The sequence below is a fragment of the Anopheles merus genome, chromosome 3R, assembly GCF_017562075.2.
Source record: "Anopheles merus strain MAF chromosome 3R, AmerM5.1, whole genome shotgun sequence".
Taxonomy (NCBI): Eukaryota; Metazoa; Arthropoda; class Insecta; order Diptera; family Culicidae; genus Anopheles; species Anopheles merus.
The window spans coordinates 38,373,800-38,395,102 of record NC_054084.1 but is presented as its reverse complement, the minus strand read 5'-3'; the positions used below and the strand labels follow the sequence as shown (position 1 = coordinate 38,395,102).

The window sequence follows — 21,303 nt, the reverse complement described above, 5'->3', positions numbered from 1 at the left end:
TAGGATGAGGCAGCGGTCTGTACACAACAATAAATTAAAGTGATTCGTTATAACCACTGTAAACGCTTCTCAAAATTATCTGCTACCTGAAAGGTCTTTTAGTCCCATAATATCTCAGTACAAGCTCGTTTGAACATTCTGTTGTTTACGTCGTTTCGACCCCGCGAGGCGTACATTTAACGTTTCAGCACAGGTTTCAACCTCAGGCATCTATGTATTTAACCTCAATCCTTGGCATCATCATCCATCAGGCGCTTGTGGGCGACTGCTGGCAGAGCACAGTGCCGTATTACAAATCGGCTGCCATTAATTAAGTAATAATGACGGAGTATTATAATCATTTAATTAAATAACCCCACCTGGCAATGTAACCGCGCACCCTGTCCACAGGCGAGTAGAACAGAAAAATGATCCGCGTGCATTTCAGGAGAAGCATAACCGACTCGGCAGCGATGACCTTCAACCATGCTTCATCATGGTTCGGGCGTGGAAGAGAACGAGCATCACAAATTGTTCATGGATTGAAATTGATTAAAATGGCATAATTTATTTTATTTACATTTGAATTTATGCCCATTACCAACATAGGGCCGAAAATGCAACGGAGCATGGGCGTGCAAAGCAATGGTACGTCCTGCTGCGACACTAAAACAGAAGACAGCCACACCAAGACGAAGGCGGTGCGCATTAATAACGCTGCTATCCGCCATTACTGCTTCAACTGCTGCGACTAGTGCCTAGGCATAGGGTGTCGTGATTTTTGCAGAAACAAATCTTTCATCACTAAGCGTTTATCCATCCCAGGGCTCTTTCTCCAGTCAAGCTTAAGCTCGCGCCTAATAATCTCTCCGTGCTAAACGGTGGCACCAGAAAATTACAGAATAATACGAGCAATCAAGTGTGAATCTTTTACCCGTAACGTTTCAATTCCTTGTGGTGCTGCTTTTAATAAGCGCTCATTTAGTTTGTACATTTTAGTGTACCCCATGAATCTTTGTGGTTAGTTGAAGTTGAGAAGTAGTTTAGCCCATTCAGATAGGCACTCTATTCCTTCCCAGGAAGTAACAGCCAACATAATAAACGAATTAGTAAAACTATACCAAATAGCCACAGTAGAAGCAAGATGAGACAAGCACGAAAATGAAATGAGCACTGTACTCTTCAAGAAACACGTCATTTGAGTAGGATCCTAATATAAGAAAATGCGCTGACACTCACTTAATTATAATGAAAGGATTTTAGAGGATACGTTATCAAAGTTTAAAAGGAGGATTATAATTTTTCATTAACGATTGTGTTGTACATGATGTTATCAATCTTTTTAACTTATGTTACCATTAAAAAAAATCCATTATATCGCTGGGGCAGGATTTTTCAGCGAATGCTTTTCAATGGCTGAATAAAACGTTATTTATTTTAGATTTTCGGCTACTTCTTCTTCTTCTATTTGGCGTAACGTCTTACGAGTACATGCCGGCCTATACAGGTTTTCGAGATTTATTTCATTACCACGTAGCCGGATAATCCATCATTGCCACGGGAGAACGGTCCATTTTAGGCTTGAACCCATGATGGGCAAATTATTGAGTCGTTCGAGTGGACGACTGCACCACGGGACCGCCCCCCAAGATTTTTAGCTAATATCGTTTGAATAAAAACAAAACGTGTTCACGTTGCTTTAAGAAAGTTCTTAGAACTCCAAATCAGTTCCGGTTTTACACAAGTGGAGCCCATATTATATTTCAATAGGCATATTATGTTTCGTTCACTTGCTCAACACATGAAAACTGCTTGACTATTCAGCTTCCAGGCTTGATGTTTAGCATTCAGTACGTCCAGTTGCACAGTGCATAGTCCAGTGAAAACTCGTACACAGGTCTCAAAGTTTCTCGGAATAGTTGTCTCGGTACAGGTAAAAAATAAACCTGCAAAACAAATACAGACAAATGATCTTTCTTTTAACCAGTACCAAGATTTTTTGTATTTCAGGGACTTTTACTTTCATTTCTACTGCTTCCCTTGATATTTATTTTCATGTCCTTGTCTTTCATATTTTTTATTCCAGAAATGTTACATTTCTGTCATATTCTGTTCATAACTTGGCAAGTCTCAATTTGCTGCTGTACGCTCGGCACGGTATAGATTAGATGTTGTTCTCAATCTAATGTTCAACGGTTTACCGGGTAGGGTTGAACAAGCTCATGGAAACAAAGATTGCGGCCTTTGTTGAGATTGTTTTGTTTTTTGTACGTGTTATTTTAATATCTGTTTGACTGTGCCTATATTGTAACTATATTTTACAAGAAGTATTTTAATCGAAACATGGTACCGATACTTGTGAAGTCAAATATGATAATTTTTTAACTGCCGGTGAAAAGTTTACGCCCTCTAATAAGTATGTAATGTGTTGTACGTATGCATATCATCCATGAGTAATTTTATTTCATGTGGTTATGAAACACCGTACTACAACCATACACACACACTCTAGAGCAGTTCAGATTGGGTTTTGAGAAAAAAATTACTTTGGGAAAAAATTTCAAGTTGAATCAGAAACCAAAAATACGAAGTAAAATCCCGGCAAATGTGCTTTATATCCTGGTGAGTTATTTGCAACAGATAAACCCATGACACCCGCATGTCAAGATTGTGGTTTGCGCGCTCAACATAGCTTGTCACTGTTTCCTGCCCCGCGCAAGAAAGCCAATTTTTCACCACTCATGTACCGCAGCATTCCATCTCATGTGTTCTATATTCTCTGGAGCAAAATGTGCCACTGATCGAGTGTCTTCCGGCCTATGCAATTCTTTTCCACTTTTTCATATTACTTTATCCATTCGCGTATTTTCCAATCAAGCTTTTCCCTCACATGTCCCCAACACCAAGTTATTTCCCCCCGTGCGGGAAACTATTAGCTGTAAGTGCATTCCTGTCGCCTCCCTTCTTTCTTTCCCATTATCTCGCTGTCTTGCTGTATCAGTAGGCACTGCTGCTTATAAAACTTTATCAACGGATGTAATAAAAATTCCAATGCTGTTTTGCCGAGCGCTAAACGGACATGATCTGGAACAGCTATCTTCCCTACGATACTCGCTTAAAGCTGGAAGGTGTTCCCTTTAGAGGGTTTGTTCCGTTTTTCCAACTGTGTTCGTTTGCGAGTTACGCTTCTTGTAGCCGTTGGTAAGTCAGCTGCTTAGTCTGGTGAAAATAGCGCCACAAATATATTTCCTGAGAGTGCGAATGCTTCGTTCCTGTTTTCATTTTTTTTTTCCTGTCCTTGTTTACTTATCGCCAAAACCGAAACTCCTCCACAATGCAGGGTGATATTTTTTGTCCCCGAGATAAGATTTTATCATCTCCAAAAGTCCAAAAGTAGCATATACGAGGCGTCAGAGGCGTCTTCCCTAAAAACAGCCTCCAAACCCTAGCCGGGAGCGCTAACTTCTGTTTTTCGCACCAAAAATGCTTGCATGCGTATAGCCTGCGTCGATATAGCCTATGTCGGTTAACGGTGTGGGTTGATGCGAAAGTTTGACGGGAAACATATTTCATCGCATATTGTTGGCGTGTTAAGGCAAGCTTTAAATGTAGGTGTGCGTGTGCACCGAACGACAAACCATTTACAATTATTTATTGCACTCTCGGGAGAGAGCTGCGAAAGAATCGAGTGACACAAGACGAGGCGGGGGTGAGCGCTGGCATCTTGGTGCCGAACTGATTTGAGGCGACCACTGTACGTTGCGTGTTTATGGTTCAGCACTTTTTCACATCCTTTACCCTATCATTCTTTTGAACGACGGAGAACAAATTTACTTTCTAGCAAATTTTGGTTTCGCATTGCGGATCGAACGTGGTGCAATGACACAGAACGCATGTCGCTAAAGCCAAACGCCGAAGGCTCATTGCTTTCCCATGATCGGTCCTGCGAGGGCACTTGGACGTCGAGCTAATGTGTGATGATGTTTGCGATAATTTAGCTTTTATTGGTCGTAGAGCAGCAAACTATACTCACCGGGATCCGCCTTCCCATCGCTCTCTTTGGCTTGCGTAGAGTACCGGGGACGGTGGCAATGTGCAAACTTCCGAACAAGATTCACTGCCCACGAAATAGGAGATCGTTTGTGTGAAAGATTTAGCGCTTAGATGAGGCTTCACTTGCAGCTCTTTCCAATCCATAGTACAGAAAGGATACCAAAACTTTTTTAACACTGTTAGTTATTAATAGACCATTAGTCAAGCGAAACAATTTCCTCATCCCAAAGCGCAATGGATTACAAATTTAAGAGCGCTACAGTATATCAATCGTGCATGAAAATTGAAATATTTCTCACGTAAGTGCTTGATAGGATGTTTCCGTAAATGGAAAAAGCTTGTGAAAAAGATAAAAATTATACACCAGTGCCCCATTTTTAACGCAATTCTCGTAAATTTTAATTTCCATACTAAACTTTAGCTTTCATCATACCTGTGCCTTTTTGTTTTTGGTTCCAATTTGCTTTCACCGGAGCTTCCATTTTCGTGGGAAAGAACGCTAACAACTTAATGGGAACAGTTTCAGACAGTCAGTTTTATCTGAAAGCAACCAAAACGTTGCTCATCTGCTGCTATGGAAACAAATCTACAAATTGCGCACCATTCTTCTAGGAAGTGTTCCGTGAATTCTATTTAGTATATATTTTTCTCTGGAAAGGTATCTTTCGTTTAAAACACGGTGTAAAACTGCTTAAAATTCGCATAAACATGAAAAAAAGTGGCATACGCAAAAAATACTTAAATTCTATCCAAGTACCCTTACCAAAAGCATATGTTTCAGTTGAATTTTCATTATCCAGCCTCAGTGGTAATCCCAAAGTCACTCACAAAAAAAAGAAACAAGCACAATCTTCCTACCGTTTTGTATCAAATATCGTTGCGCACCACTCAATACGACCACTCCCATACGGTTTCGGAAACCGTGGGCGTGACACTATACGCCGTGGGACGATATACACGCTAGCCAAGAACGGTTTTTGTTTTGGTGCTATGTCTTATCAGCGCGGTTCTTCGCCTTTAAACAGCCTTTGAAAAAAAATCTGTTATCATTGAACGACCAGAAAAGATTACTTTATTTGTTTTTGTCTGTTACCGTGTGCATTTTTCCAGATCCAGTCTCGCCAATCGCCGGATTCAAATATACCTCTTTTGTCTGGGTTTTCGGTTTTCGCTTAAGTAAAACGAATGAATCAGAAAGTCTGTAGATGAAGGTATTTGCAGTTTTTTTTAATAATAAATAAAACATAAGCTACTGAGAAGAGGTTTTTGTTTTGGAATACAAATGAACTCAACATGCTTACCACGTAGGTTGACATTGAACTGTAAGCTAATTACCTCATTTGTATTTTTCATGATTCATACTAAGCAAGCAACTTCGCAGCTTTTCTAAAAGAGCAGAATATTCATATGCTTTACCCAATCAAACATAATCATTTCTGCGAAAGTCATATCCTGTATCAGCTTTACACGTGCAAGACAATGCGTCAAGAATTCGAACAACTTCTAGGGGGTTGTGAAATGAGAACCCAAAAAATACCTGCAATGGATTTACCAGTCAGTGCTATATGGAAAACTGTTCTGATGATAAACTAGCGTTAAATTGAGATTAAATTCACGGTTTCCGGACAGGCTATCTATCACTCCCAAAAAGCCCGCTGTTGCACCGAACCAATTTGTTTTCCTTCATTTACCAGTTCCGGAACAAGTTTTGGTTCGCACAGAAACGATTGTTTCGGACAGCTTCCTGATTGGGTGGCAGAGCTAGCGTTTTGCTGCTCCGGATGCACCGCAGCTATTGACGGTTCACTTTATTCTGCTGGACGACTGCTTAGGCCATCGCCCAGAACGTTACCAGCGCCGGTGGTAGATGTAGCACACAGTTGGTTCGTGAAACGCGGCTTCCTCTTTCCTTAAATTAGCAACCTGCGATGCTAATCCTTCCTGATGACGACATAATCAATTAACGGAGCGATCTCTCGGCTGTTCCTCTGCGGGAGCTGAAGCGCAACACGAGCTCTTATGTGTTATTTTTACTTTTTCCTGCGCATTTATTATCTCAACGTAAATTCGTTACATGGTAAAAGAGTCCTGGGTATTTGTTTTTGTTCCTATCATCAGCGATTTTCATCCAAACAATTTTGACGTATTCCACGAAATGGTTGCTATCCTGGTCAGAGTTTTAGGAACAAAAGTGTCACAACGGAAGTGGATCGTTCTTTGAGTTGTGATAGGAAGCAGACGAACGCGCTATTCATACGCGCGTAATGTCGTTATCACACCACAATGGACAATGGACGAGCACGAAACCGTCCATTTCATGTGGCTATCGGTTATTTCAGGTTTTTGTTTTCAAAATAAGCTTTCGATGATAGTTGTGGTGTCAATGGAATTATGATAAGTAGGAATATTCAAACGCTTGGATAACCAATTACGCTTGGATAAAAGGACTTAAAAAAGAATGACAATCGAAAACAAACGAGGAAATACAACAAGTAACATCCGCAAATTTCAAATAAGATATTCTTTTCGCTGAGAATTCTTACATGCTTCAATTTATCAAAAGAAGAAAACACAAATGGTAACGTATTGCAATAGACCAGTGATCGGCAAAGCGCGGCTCTTTGATATCGATATAGCGGCTCTTAACAGTTCATGTTTTTCATAGAACTTTCATACATTTTGCTCTCGGTTTAACATTTTGGCTCTTCACGTGAAACTCTACGAACATTATTGTGGAATGTGGCTCTTTCGGTAATAAAGTTTACGTATCACTGCAATAGTCCAAATGCAATTCTTTGTTGGATTGATACAAGTATATCAAGTACATATTAAATTGCTTGTTAAGTCTTCCTTCCTTCTTCAATTTGTAAAGCAAGGAATTTTATTCTCTATCGCATATGTCGATCGCTAACAATATCAAACGAAAATTTAAATGACACCAAACGCCCTGTCACTGTATTGCCGATCGTCTCTGACAACTAGCAAGACAAATGATAAACATATCACTCGTAAGCGTAACCCAAAACTTGCTTTCAATATGTACCATGTTCATTGTCTTAAAGCATGAGAAAGAAAAAAAAATTGAGCAGGGGCCTGATGAGAGGAAATGAGGGTGCGAGTTCGCGTGACTAGTGATGGGAAAAATGAATCTCAGAAGGGATTCGAATCTTTGAATCCCAATCCTGGATGGGATTCGAATCTTTGAATCCCAATCGCAATCTCAATGTGGTATAGCGTTTTATTCTAGTTTACAGCGTGGGGAGGGGGGGGGGGGCGAGGGTTAGGAATAATAGGTCATTCTGTGTTACTCATAATTATTTAACTTTGCAATACTTACATCATAGTTAGTACAGGTCTCGGATATACGCGGACCTTTATTCAATATCAAGTCAAATAATTTATTTAGTGACAATAACTTCTCATTAAATGGTACATTACGCGAACACTTGCTATATTTTGACTGAAAACTGCGTGATTCGACTTACGATATTAGAGATACGTGTTATCTATTGACCCCATTAATAGCGTATCTCGGGGACAGACTCCAATTTCAATCGCAATCTTAATAGCAATCCCAATCGCAATCGCAATCAGAATCTCCATCGCAAACAGAATTTCGATCGAATCGCAATCGCAGGTAGAATCCCAATCGGAATCCCAATCGAATCCCAAACGAATCCCAATCCCAAACGAATCGCAATCCCAATCAGAATCCCAATCGAATCATAAACGAATTACAATTCCAATCCCAAAAAGAATCCCAATCAAATCCCAAACGAATCGCAATCCCATCCAGAATCCCAATAGAATCCCAAACGAATCCCAATCCCATTCGCATCGCAAACAAGTCCCAATCGCATAAGAATCAAATCTTACAAACGGGATCCGACCCGATCGAATCTTTCTAGGGATCAAATTTTCGAATCTTCCGAATCCTGAATCTCCCAACACTATGCGTGACACCGAGCCAAGTCACTAAGCAATGTATTTAACCTTTTCCGCTCGCTCCCAAAAACAGACAACTATCATTCATCATTGATCAGAGCGCGTTTAATATTGCTCTTTACTGTCAACGACTGCTAACGAAACCGTTTGGTGGGGTGGGGTAGCAAACCACCATTTGTCCAAACGCATGATTGCAGCGGGTGCAGAGGGAAAAGAAAAATGAATTTGAATCATATGGACGACTGAAAGTATCCAGTATTATGACGGAGGCTTATCGCTTTCCGGCTTTAGCTTTCCGTGTTCCGGTGTCCAATTTTGTTGTCACATCGAAACCAAGACAAAAGACAATGAAGTATGGGAAAAAATTACTTACCGAAGTTTTGATATGGCAGACAGATATACTAAGGCAGGGCAAGAAAAACAGACAGACAGTAAGGAAAAAATAAAAAAGAGGGACAGGGAAAGTGAAAACAAGAAATTGAAACTACAACGACACTTTTGCGGTAATGGTTTCCATTTTTCGATATGCCTACAGCCTTCAGAAAGTGAAAAAAGGAATTGTGCTCTGATTTACTACCACACGTATCGAATAACGCTGGAAATAATCAACTGGATGAAAACGAATGAACTAATCGTTCATCGTACATTTAAACCCAAATGTAAACCATAAATACGAACACTGTTGATGCAAAATCAAATAAAGCGATGGCATAACGTTACATTTTGTCTGTTTTGGTCATTTTAAATCTGTATTCTTTATTTTTTCACTCATTTTAATGACACTTCCTCGATTTTTTGTATATGTTTTGCTCCCAAAAAAGAACTCCCACGGTGTGCAATGACACAAGCATACCACCCATACCATAAAGAATGATTTCTGATGAATTAAGAATAAATTTGCTGCTGAAAGCAACCGTGTAAGTGAAACGCTGAAACCAACGAGCCAGATTTCCTGTTTACATTTCCTGCAAACGCTAAATTCAACATTACTCCCCGGCACGGCAGACACGCGCGAATATATTTCAATTTGTTTCCACTACTGGACCATGTTCTGTTAAAGGACGTTTAGAGGGTGCATTTTTATAAAAGATGAACGTACTACAGCTAAACATACGGAAGCACGGAAATTCGCGCACAGCAAATAAGAAATTACCCTCTGAAATTCTTGTGACCACGATTTAAGCACCTAATTACTAGTGACCGGAAACCATGTTATGTAAGGAATAGGAATATTAAGAAGAGTTAAGTCACTTTCGCCTCGTGAAAGTTTTCTTTATTCCAGCTTTCGATCTCCATGGAGGGTGAGGTCAGTTAAGTTACACACATCGTCGTCGGGAGTTAATTATCAACCGAAATCGCTCGGTTAATGGCAGAAAAGATGAAATTTATGGCTAACAGAATATCATCGGTCAAAGGTTACTTACTTACTTACTTATCCGGCACTACAACCGCTTTGCGGTCTTGGCCTGCCTCAGGAGTGTCCGAAACCGCTCACGGTCTCGCGCCTTCGTCTGCCAGTCCGTTATCCCGGCCTTAATGGCGGACGCCTCCACGCCATCTTGCCACCTCAATTTGGGCCTACCACGCCTCCTCTGTCCTTGTGGACGGCCTAAAAAGACTTTACGGGCTGGGTCCTCGGTCAAAGGTAATGTGTAGAAAAGAATGCGACGAAATCATTTTTCGAAACGAGAAAGAGCTGGAAGAGGTAGAAATCTTCTTGGCTTAAATATGCAAAGGAAGCATCGGACGGAGTGTGCTCGTAGAGCGTCGCTGCATGCCTTTGCTATCATTCTTCATGCTTAATTGCACAGATACACTATTCACATCTCTGTATTATCGCGCTCACTATTCTCGCATTTACAACGCATACAGGCGTGGAATATTATTTCCAAACTTATTGTTGTCACAAAACTTTTAGATTCCAGACCAGTGCTTTTACTGCTGAGCATAGAGATCTAGGGTGCTTCATATTAGAAGAGTTCCGTTCCAGCAGACAGCACACACACACTCGTGTACAAACGTATTATCTTCTTGCGAAAATGCTGTAGATGCAAAGGGTTGCAATGTGCTATCGATAACCTATGCTCTACAGCACCCGGGGAAAAAATAGCGAAAAAAGGCTTCAGCGTCACCATACCGGGATCGAAATCAAAGCATGAATAATTCATCATGCCATTTTATTCGGTTCACGGGCAAGAAAATTCGGTTCTGCACATGACGGCTGTAGAAAAAACTTTAACCGACGCAAACCAGTGGATCAAGGGACGCGCAAGGCAACGGTCCGACCCAGAACGCGCTCAATGTCAGTAATAGTTCTTCGTTGAGCATCGTTTTGAGCAAACGCAATTGCTGGTAGCTTTTCACATATGATTTGACGTTTTGTTACATTTCTTTGTTTATTTTCTTCTCTTTTTTCTGTTTGTGCTTTTATAGTGCAGTTGACAAAGATTTCTGGAATAAGTCAAGCATTGTATTTCCCCCTCTTTTTTTCTTTTGAGCTTTTATGGTGCAATAGACAAGCATATATGGAATAAATCAAGCATTGTACACAACCCTCCATAGGGAAGTTTTTTTTATTATAATTGTAGCAGAGTGTGTGATTTTGGTTGAAATGTTTTATGATTTGATAATGCAATACTTTTACAACTTATAGCGAAAGTACTAATTATATGTGTTTACTCTCTTAACGATTCTAGTGGCACTTCACGAATGAAAAATAAATAATTTTATCTATCAAATTAAGCATTGAATTGCTTAATTCTGGTGATGAACACTTACAATACCATTTCATTTCCTCTTCAACTATCATTAAATACATCGATCAAAAATAAAAGTCATCTCAACCATGTACTGCAAGAATGTACTGCGTACAATCAAAATTTTAATGTCATACCCTGCGAATTGAACAGGATCGCAATTTACCGACCCATTCAGGCAGCCGTATTTGGCTCAGACTATAAAAATCTACTATCCAATCAATTCGGTTGGTGTGTGTTTGGGTGTATGTTCAATGCGATTGATTATATTAGGCTATTACCTTTGACTTTCGGGTCCTCCCCACCTACAATTTTTCATGTGTAAAAATCCCTTTTTTATGCTTTGCTGTGCACTTATGTTCGCATGTTTTGGCTATGTGTATATGAAAGCATCCAAAAATGCATTTTACCATTGCAAGTGCATTAGCAGCATTGCTCATCCGTACGTAAAAAGATACCCACACAGCCGCGGTAAAAGCTATCGAACATTGTCGATCGCAGTGACAAACTGAATCAACCTGAACTAATCGGTGATGATGCTCAACTGAAGAGGTACTATCATTGCTGTGCATGTAACTCTATTTTCAAATTAACATTTACCCTCTATACAGGGGGAGTGAGATAGTTTTGGGCAAATTTATTTGCGAACGTTAGTAATTAATTGCGATCTTTGGTTATCTCTGATGTTTTAAGTCAGAACTATGCGCTCATACTGTTGGAACATTTTAGATTATAACAGCAGCTTAGTATGGTTTAAACGACCTATCAACTTTATCATTAAATCGAGAGAAAATTGGGGAAAAAGAGAAAATGCAGCATAATAGCATAAAACACGCTTGAAAGACAACCTATTACAAATTACAAAATTATTAGCGGGATTATTACAAAATAACCAGCGGATTATTACAAAATAATAATTGATTGTGGATCAAAAGTCTGTTTCCATTGCATGAATTTGTATATCTGCATTATATGATTGAAATTGAAAATTGTCATATTTTAAAAATATTTCAAACCAAAATCTGATTGAACACAAGCAAAGCCACAATTTAAATTCTTCATGAGTGAATTTAAGATTAAAAAAAAAACAGGTACCTGGAAGAGCACCTAGAATTATTGTTATTTATTTCGCCAGGTTTCTGTAGGCCAAAATTAACGATATTAATGTTCCATGAGTAATATAATAAAAAACCAGTTTCCAGATAGTCCAGATTTTCAACTCATGCAAACAACTATTGTGAATTTTTCATTTGAATTTCGGCGAATTCTCAAATTCGTCGTTTGCTTGCAAAGAATGATGAGTAAACAAGAAAAAAAGGCAGAAAATTAAGCAAAGCAATATAAACCTGTTGTAGAATTTTGTATATCAGTTACGGCTGTAGGTAACTACATAAATACTTACTTCGGATGTTTCCAATTTAAACTAACTGACGAAGAAGAGTAAAACGAAAACCTTTTCAATCAAAACAAACAATTTTACAATTAAAACATAGAATTTTGTGCTTAAATTTTAAGGAAATCCATCTATTTATCCTAGCTGTTATTGCCCGAAGCATTTGCTAAATGATGGAATAATCTCTTTTCTTCTTATCAACAAAAATCATTGAAACTATGAAACTTCGTGGCATTCACAAGGAAGTTTTACCTCTTGTGATCAGATATTAGAAGGCTGAACGAGAATGTTGCCAACGCGCTGGTAGTATCACCTTTTTAAAGTTGAAGAAGAAAGCATAATCAACACTGACACACGTGATCTGTACGTTGTACGTTTTAAAATAAATTCTTGCCACGATGAAAGTTTGAAATTTGTGTGTTTTCGGGAATTCTAACATCAATATTTACAAGTCGGAGCTACTACATTCTGGCATTGGACTAAATCGATATCCTTTAATGTATGTAAAGCATTCTGCTTCTGAAGAACCACAATCCTGTTGGCCGATACACAGATCCATTCCTGTGGCCGACCCCCATCCGGGAAGAGCGATGATGATCAATGACGGCTTTCAACTGGTCAGCAAGATGGACAAAGCTTAAGACTTTTTCCAGTATTGGCATGCTAGCTGTTTTTGTCCATTACCGGGGCACAATCCAGCAGTACGATAATTAATTAACACTGAAGTATGCCTCAGACCAACCATCTTTGCAGAATCTGTCTGGAGCACATACTACTTATCTTGTATGTCACACTACAGAAATCTACGCTACTCGATGAGGAAGGTGATGAATGAAGCGTATATCATTGTCATGATGAGTCGATGGGGTTTCGATATCTCCTCTGGTTGGTCCATAAGTCCCTCTCGTTAGCTCATCCAACAGATTCCTTGGTAGCGTTGTACTTGACACATTCCCAAAGCCTCAGAACGGTGAGAGTGAGGTGATAAAGTCTCTTCACTTAATTAATCTGATAGAATACCATGCGGCCAAATAGCAATTTTCAGAAGTACAAAAACCATTCATCGTATCAATTGCTTCAATTAAGCATAACAAACACAACGAGTGTTGCCAACGGTGGTACAAATCGCCATTTTTGGATTTAGTTTGAAAATAAAAAGTGGATATTTCCCAAAAAGACTTACTCAATGGTTTAAAAATGCACAATACACACAATTTATTTATTATTGATTCTATCGCAGTGTAACTTACATTCATGTTACAGTTTACAATTTACGAATGACCAATCTACCAGGGGACATTTTTTAAACACTATTAAAACAACATACCACAGTAAATGCTCCCAAACAACAACCCTCATTTCATGCCACGGGCTTCTGGTTAACCCTTTTAATCCATGACATCGTTGATTAAATAGCACATACCGTCCATTTAACACGCTAAAGTTATGCAACTGATAGAGTTTAAAAATGGCAATTTAGGAACTTCATGTTATTTAACCACCATTGGCCCGAAAATGAGTCCCACGCAGGATGATGTTGCTTTCGCCTCGTTTCATTGCTTTAAATTCCCCAAAAATGAGCTAAATTAGGGTCTCGTTAAATATTTACACTATTCTCGTAGTGAACGTTTCACAGTGGCAGTGAGGACGATGGTTTAGTCTATGCACACCGAATGTAGAGTTGAATCCGGTAGTGATGAACCACAATTAAATTAAATGACATCATCATTGTCACGCTTCGCACTAATGGTAACACGCAACTAGCAAAATGTGACTACCGCAAGGCAAAGGCTTGAAAATCTGTACAGGAAGGTTATTCAGGTTTTTCCTTTAAGGTTATTCCCATGCAAAGAAACATAATAGGAGGCTAAAAAGGAATAGACACATAATGCTGATTTTTTAAGATTAAATTTGACACATAATAGAAAAGAGCTGTTTAAACATACTAAGAAGTTTTGAAACTAAACAATTGAAACAATTAATTTCATACCGTTTTGTTTTAAATTGAAATTCAAGCTTGCTTCTATAAACCTTTTTCTTCTTCTTCAACTTTTTCTTTTGCAAATTTTGACTACAAAATTTGCCAACGCAAACCTGCACTTGTTGCAAAAATCCTCTAGACAGCCATTTTTCTTTCACTTTTCGGATTGTAGCCATTGTACTGTTGGCACAAATATGTTGTGAGCACTATCAAGACCAGCGCAACGCCCACCAAGATTCACATAGAAAATTTCTACCCAGAAGAGAGCAAGCAGCGAAATCGCCAAAATCAGTTCGCATTCATTAGTTTGGCCCTACACAAAACTAACATGGGAAGTTTGCATTAAAAATCACTCAAATTGCACGAACACACATACTTGCTGCTACCAAAATCTGTGAAACTTTTCAACAATGAAAAATCATCTCTTCACCTCCATTTGCCATTTTCCGTGCCATGCAGTTCTGCATCCCTTTCGATTTCTTTCGAAGCTTACCCATCGATTGAACAATAGGATAGAGCAAAGCAACTGTTTATGGCAAAAGTTGCTTTGTGCCTGGTTTTGTTGTCCCATGGTGTGGACCTATGCTAGTTGTGGCACTGATTGCAATTTCAGTGAAGCTGAAGATGCAACGCCAAAGCATCTCCGGTATCTCGAGACACTGGCTGCAACATCATGCTCCATTTGTCGTGCTGCTGATGTACCGTCTGTTGTTATGCTTGTGGAAACGATACAACGGCACGGATTAGACACCATGTACAGATAATTCAAAATAATGTCATAAATTTTGTCTTATGTTTCCTTCGTGCTCAAATAAATGGCACCTCTCGGATGATTCGAATGTTTCAATAGCATCAGTTCAAGTAGGATGGATCGATTTATCGATTTAAATTTTATTCATAATTAAAAAACAATGTAAAGAGAAATAAATGCTATAATCCGATTATTCAAAAATGATAACTTTACTAACTAAAAAGGTTATAACTTATTGTACTTAGAGAATATTGCACTTCATCGAAATTTTGATCAATTGTGCACGATAATTGAGTTTTGTTTTTGATTCATTTACTTTGCTTGAAATGCTCAAAACGATTAATTTAGGATACCTCTTACAAATTCGACAAGAAGCACGATCATTCCTTTTCTCATGATATGATAGTGAGATAAAGTGCCAACAACATCGCAAGTGCTTTTGGTCCAGCTGAATAGGCCACGAGATATTACAAAAAATCTGAAAATAATTTATTGCACTCAAAAGGAAATTATTCCATTATTATTGCACTCTCTACAACTGGATGATAAAAGATTTTTTTTGCAACCTTGCTATACCATTGCTTTCCTTGTTTGCAAATTTTACATGTTCTTTGGCATAGATTTTTAACAACTTTTTCATTTCATAATCCTTGGGACACGTTTCACTGTGCTTAAGAGGATGAAATGGTTTTTCAAACGCTAGCACCTATGAAGCTTTGATGAACGATACGGATTGATTGGAAAAGACGAGAAAGAAGCCAAACACAAGAATAGCAGTGGAATATTATGTTAGTAAAAACCTCTCTTTTCCCACCAAAAAACTTATCTCTAGAACGAATGGTTTGCGTTTTGAAGAGCCAAAAAAAATCGTTTTATTCGTGACGTTGTATGTACAAACCCAGGGCTCTTCTGAACAAGGACTTCAAAACAACATCTTTTTTGACGAATGATCTTTTGATTGAAATGTTTAATGTTATTGCACACTAGCAAGTGATGTCGATCTCATTTTAAGTTTCAATGAATGAAACAAACGCAGTCTTGTTTGATCGTTGCGCATGCAATGTTATTTAAAGTTTTTTTTTCTTCGATCTCGTCTTTTTCAGTCATATATTGTTCCTTTGCAAGCAGTTTAGATATTTAAAATTGAATTTCAATCAACTGACATTGTTTTATACGCCTAAGAAGGCTGGATAACTATATTTGACAATAATAATAATATAAGTCTCATATGCACACCCAGGAGGAGAGAGAACAAACATCTCATTTCATGATGAAGGGATTTCAGGATTCCTTTCTGGAAGTGACTTACCAGATTTTAGGAGCATTCTGCTCAAAGCTGTATTTTCTATCGCAAACCGTCAAACGTTTCCTGCAAGGAAATGAGGAAAAGGGAAAATTTCTGTCCAAACCATTCGCTCGATTAGAAATCCGTGTGCCGGATAGAAATGTACTTGCTCAAGTATCGAGAGATGGCCAAATCGTTGTCCTTGCTGGGAGTGCATCGAAGAAAAGTGGCAGGAAAAGGAAACCAGATCCAAACTGTTCGATTATGAATGTGTTGTGTGTATATGTATTTTGCATGAACTAGAGCCAGTGTGATTGGAACCGATTTCCATGCATCGAGTAGAAGACGTCTTTTTAAACCTCATCGAACTTGGATGGAAAAGCTCACAGCACGATGCTGCTGCCTAGAGTGAACCAACGCCAAGGGCTTTAAGAGAAGCGTTACTCTAATGTACTGTGGCGAACGGTAGATCGTCGGCAATAACAAACCGCACAATCTTCTCTAATCATCTCGAGAGTAAGAGTTTTTGTGGTTTCTAATGCTTTTCAAGAGATATCGCTCAGAGGCAGTTGGAACATTCCCCCAAGAGATATCACATAGACGTTGTTCAAAACCAAAGAAGATGCAGAACGGTTTATACGCAAACTCACACACTTGTGCATCAAACCAACTCCTCTCACTCAGGAATTTCAAAATGATACAACAAATGATTGCTGCCTGTGAGGGTTTCTTCAGTACTTAAAATTTCCCAATGCAAACAAATTCATTCATATCCATTTCATTAGATTTATCTACTTATCGGTCGTATTGTTTTAGTTGTTAGATGCTTGGTTATCTTCAAGCACACTCATTATAATGTTGTAGTCAATGTGATACTTCGAAAATTGGTAATTGAATATAACTTTTAAAACCGATTACCCTTTCTTGAATTCGAAACTTACACTCAGCACTTGAAACTCGCTAATAAGTTGCTTGAAATAACAAACATGCGATTCAGAAAGGTATTTAATTTTGCTTCTTATTAGCAATATTTTGTTTAGTATGTTTATTTCTGAAAAATACGTAATGGAAGTATTCTTGATTTTATTTCTTAAAACAATTTAATCACATAATAAAGTACCTATTGTACCAACAAAAAACCATACCTCAACAAATCATTCTAATTTACCTGTCAATTATTTAAAAACATATCCGATAATCGAAAGTGGTGGCATGCACTTCAGTACGTAAGCATATTTTAATAATGCCTGAAACCAGTCTTTTGTGTATGTTGGTTATCAAATAACGGGAAAACTACAGCTTGTAAACATTCCTAGAAGAGGATCTACATAAACTTATTCATGAATTACAAATACCACGGCCTTACGAGCCAAACATGCACAAACAACGCACGTGATGCTTGAAAAGAGGATTGACCGAAAAAAAGCTATCGCTGTATCCGATCGGTTTGATGATACAAGATTTAATCTCGCCGCAGGAAAGGATACACCGTTACCGCAACCGTTTTCCAACAAAACCGACTTCACCGAAGTTGAAGGGAGCACTAACTAACATTGCGAACAAAAAAGAGTCCATTGTACCAACGTACCCAGCAAAAGAACGCTCGACTTGACAATGAGCATGTAATTTTTTGCTTTATGTTCCACAACAAGGAGGTGTCTGAGAGATGAGAGATTTTTGTGAACGTGTCACTTGTTTGAGTTTTTTCTACTTTTATACATTTTTGAAGACAATTTCATTTTCCACCACGGCGAAGTTAACAAAACTCAACTAACTGTTTTGATTTTAAAATACTTTCAAAAAATGTTGTGCAAACACATTAAGGTTTCTCTTCTCCTCGCTACACGATTGTGTTCACGTTATTTGGTACAACATGACCCCGAAATGGTGAAATAGATTTTTGTGTCACTGAAAAGCTCCATCACCGAATGATCGGAGGTGACAGTTACAATGAGGCCAGTTGTTGCACTGAACCGCTCTGCTCGGACGAACTCATAGTTCAAGCATCAAAGGTTCACCCGTCATTGTATTCGAGCGGTGAAGCTCTAACTTTGAAGTGGGATGAAATCATAGAGCTGTGGATGGCTACCACAAATTCATTTCGTTGGCATGTGAAAGTTTGGCTCAAACAACAATGATCCTTTGCGGAATTTTATTGATTTTTCGCAACGGTCCAACACATCACTAGTAGCTAAACCATTTGATTCTTTTTCGTGAAAGCTCGATTTATCTATAACCTCTAAACATGTTAGGTACCGGATGGACAACAATGAACCACTGAAACACCGAGAATCAGCTTAGGACGGCGACTTTTTTATTAATTCGCTCGGATGGTAAAGCATACTGAAGAAAAGAGGCTTTGCTTGAAGAGAAATGTTTTGGATAGGGTGTGAGGAAAATGACGATAAGATTCCATTGCGTATCCCGGAATTACTTACCAGTGTCGTGAAGCATAGTCCGAATAAGGAACGGCCGAGCATATAAACTGTTACGGTTCAATTGTGTTGTAAAAACTTCTTCGACCCATGTGTCAACCAAGGCCGAAAAAAGGGCGTCTATTTGAGTAAATGGTGACCCCATTTTCTAGTTAAGGATGCTACCTGTGGCTTAAGAATTTCTACATAGCCTCTTGCCATTACTCAAAATATCTCCAGGGAATAATTAAAAGTAACAGACAAATTGAAAACAACAATTGCCGAAACATATTCTACACATTTGAAGGAATGGGTAGCAGAAAAGAGGAGAAAAAAAATACAGCACAAATCCTGGGAATGTACAGACATTTAACTCACCCAGGAAGAGAGGAAATTTATCTTTTTAAAGAGTAATGGAAACGTTTACGGAATGTGCTATTGTGCTTCACATGTAATGATTTGGCTAAAATTTTCTTGGGACAAATGAAGATGTATGAATCGCTTGTAACTTCACAGCTTTAACACAAAATAAAAGAGATATTTCAAACATTTCAAACAAAATGCATTACTGTGCATTACATTCCATCTTGTTTTTTTCATGCTTTAACCTTTCTTGGTTGGTTCAATTAAACATGGCGTCAAAAAAATGCTTATTCTATCAGTGGTCTAGTCAATAAAACAACTATTGATATTGTTAAATTATTACAACTTATTGCCTTAAACATTGTGTTTCCCTATGAGTGTCCCTTGGAATCTGATGAAACAAATATATGTTTATGAACATCATGCCGTGTCTATGGCATTCCTCTACCATCACTGCCTCAACAACTTTCGAATCCCATAGCATCGAAAATTACGTTCATTGTGCGCGACATGGACCTCGCAACATCAGCCACCTCCAAAAGCCAGCTATTGTGCAGTGTAAAGAAAGTGGTACAGAACGATGTTAATTCAATCAAAGTTACGCTTTCACGCACCAGCATGACACTGCCTAGAATATAAATGTAGTCTAATTCGACAACTCAACGAAGGTGTTGGCAATCAGCGCCCCCGGCGAGCTTACCATGGATTTTGTAAAGTTTGGTAGGAAAATGTGTCACCACAGGGTACACCACAGTGCTTTCAGTGTGCGCCTCGCCAGTCCCGACTACATGGTTCCCACCAGGGGGTTATCTAGTATTACACGACCGGTTCTAATCAACTTAAAGCGCTCACTATGTAAAACTAGTACGCTCTACTGTCAAACTAAACTATTGTTACATTTTACGGCTAAGTGTCAAGCAGAAAAAGGCAACCAGAGGAGGTAGTTGAGCACCCAAAGCAAAGTGTACTACAGCCGGGGGAATACTTGGCGGCAATTGTTAAAATCACTTCATAGCTACGAATCCCAAAAACTTTCTCTCATGATTTCAACGATGCTAACGCTGAACATCGAAGACGTCTCCATCTGCCTGACGCTGTCATTGTTTATCCCCTTCCCCATCACTCAGGCTACCACGAATACCAGACCTCCACAAAACGGGAGTGCTTAACATTGGATTGCAAACTTGCGTGAGTTGTAACACGTACCGCGACATGTGAGGGAAATGGGGGTAGATCCGACACCTTAAAATTTTAAATTCACTAGTAAACATCGAAAAAACTTTTTTGATTCATCATGCACTATCGTACTGTGTACAAACTATCTTAGGACCAATTATGTGACTCGAGTGCTTGAGAAAAAGTATCAAAAACGCTCATTTTCTATTATGATCCATGCTGGAGAAAATATGTAAAAAATGGAGCAAGTGTAAAAAATATGGACACTTTCAAATCACTCAATAAATTTGATGATTCATACAACAAATAGGCATCAAACTACTACCAAGTGTGTTGTCGATTTTACCCCCACTGACCACACTTGTTTTGGTGACATTTTATACTTTATAGTGGAATATAAAAACTTCGCTTTTTGATACAGAACTAATCAATACTGTTGCTTATAAAGCAATGCTATTAACACAAAAATTGCAATTTTGTTGAATAAACTTCAGTCTCAAAAGTAAAACTTTACATCGACTGTCGATAAGAAGCATCATGTGTTTGTTTTGTTGTTTATTTTGACAATTGACCAGATTATGATCAGTACAGGGTGTCTCAAATTCTCGAAATTGTAATTATAAGGTCATTTCTCCTACATGCTTTAGCTTCACCCCGAGATTTGTGAGGCGAGTAGAAATTTATGAAAATTTATCCTCATAAACAAAATAAATCCAACCACAAAGCTCGTAAGCGTTCGAGTGACCCGATGCTCCGTCCAGCATCGTGCAGTTTGGAACGATGCAAAACACCCGCCGATTGCGGTAGCGAGAGCACGTTGATCGTCACCGTTGGGTCGCCTCACAAGTTCGAATCAAAAATGTTTGCAACAAGACAGACGATGGAAACCCTACCACGTATGTATGCTTGCACACAAGCGTTTCTGAGAACATACTGTTTATTAAAGGCAAGAACAATTCATTTTTTAAATAATACATTTGTGAAGTTAACCTATTTCAAACAGCAATGGATGAAACTAATAATATTTTCATGATACGGAGTGAAGAAGTGTTCGGTTTGTATGTTTTCGGAAACGCACACCACACCGCATCAGCACACACACCCAATCCATTCCCTAGCGTGGTGAAAGGAATACAGCGTATACTTAAACATTATAACGCAGCTTCACTGAATGGTTTACTCCCGGCTGGATCCAATTGAAGTGTGA

General features: G+C 38.7%; 1 protein-coding gene across 1 annotated transcript in view; it reads left to right on the top strand.

Annotated features, from left to right (window-relative positions):
- The window catches only part of LOC121595650 (neural-cadherin-like), a 126,268-nt gene that overhangs the window by 80,398 nt on the left and 24,567 nt on the right, over window positions 1-21,303 (top strand). The gene's annotated exons all lie outside the window — the stretch shown is intronic.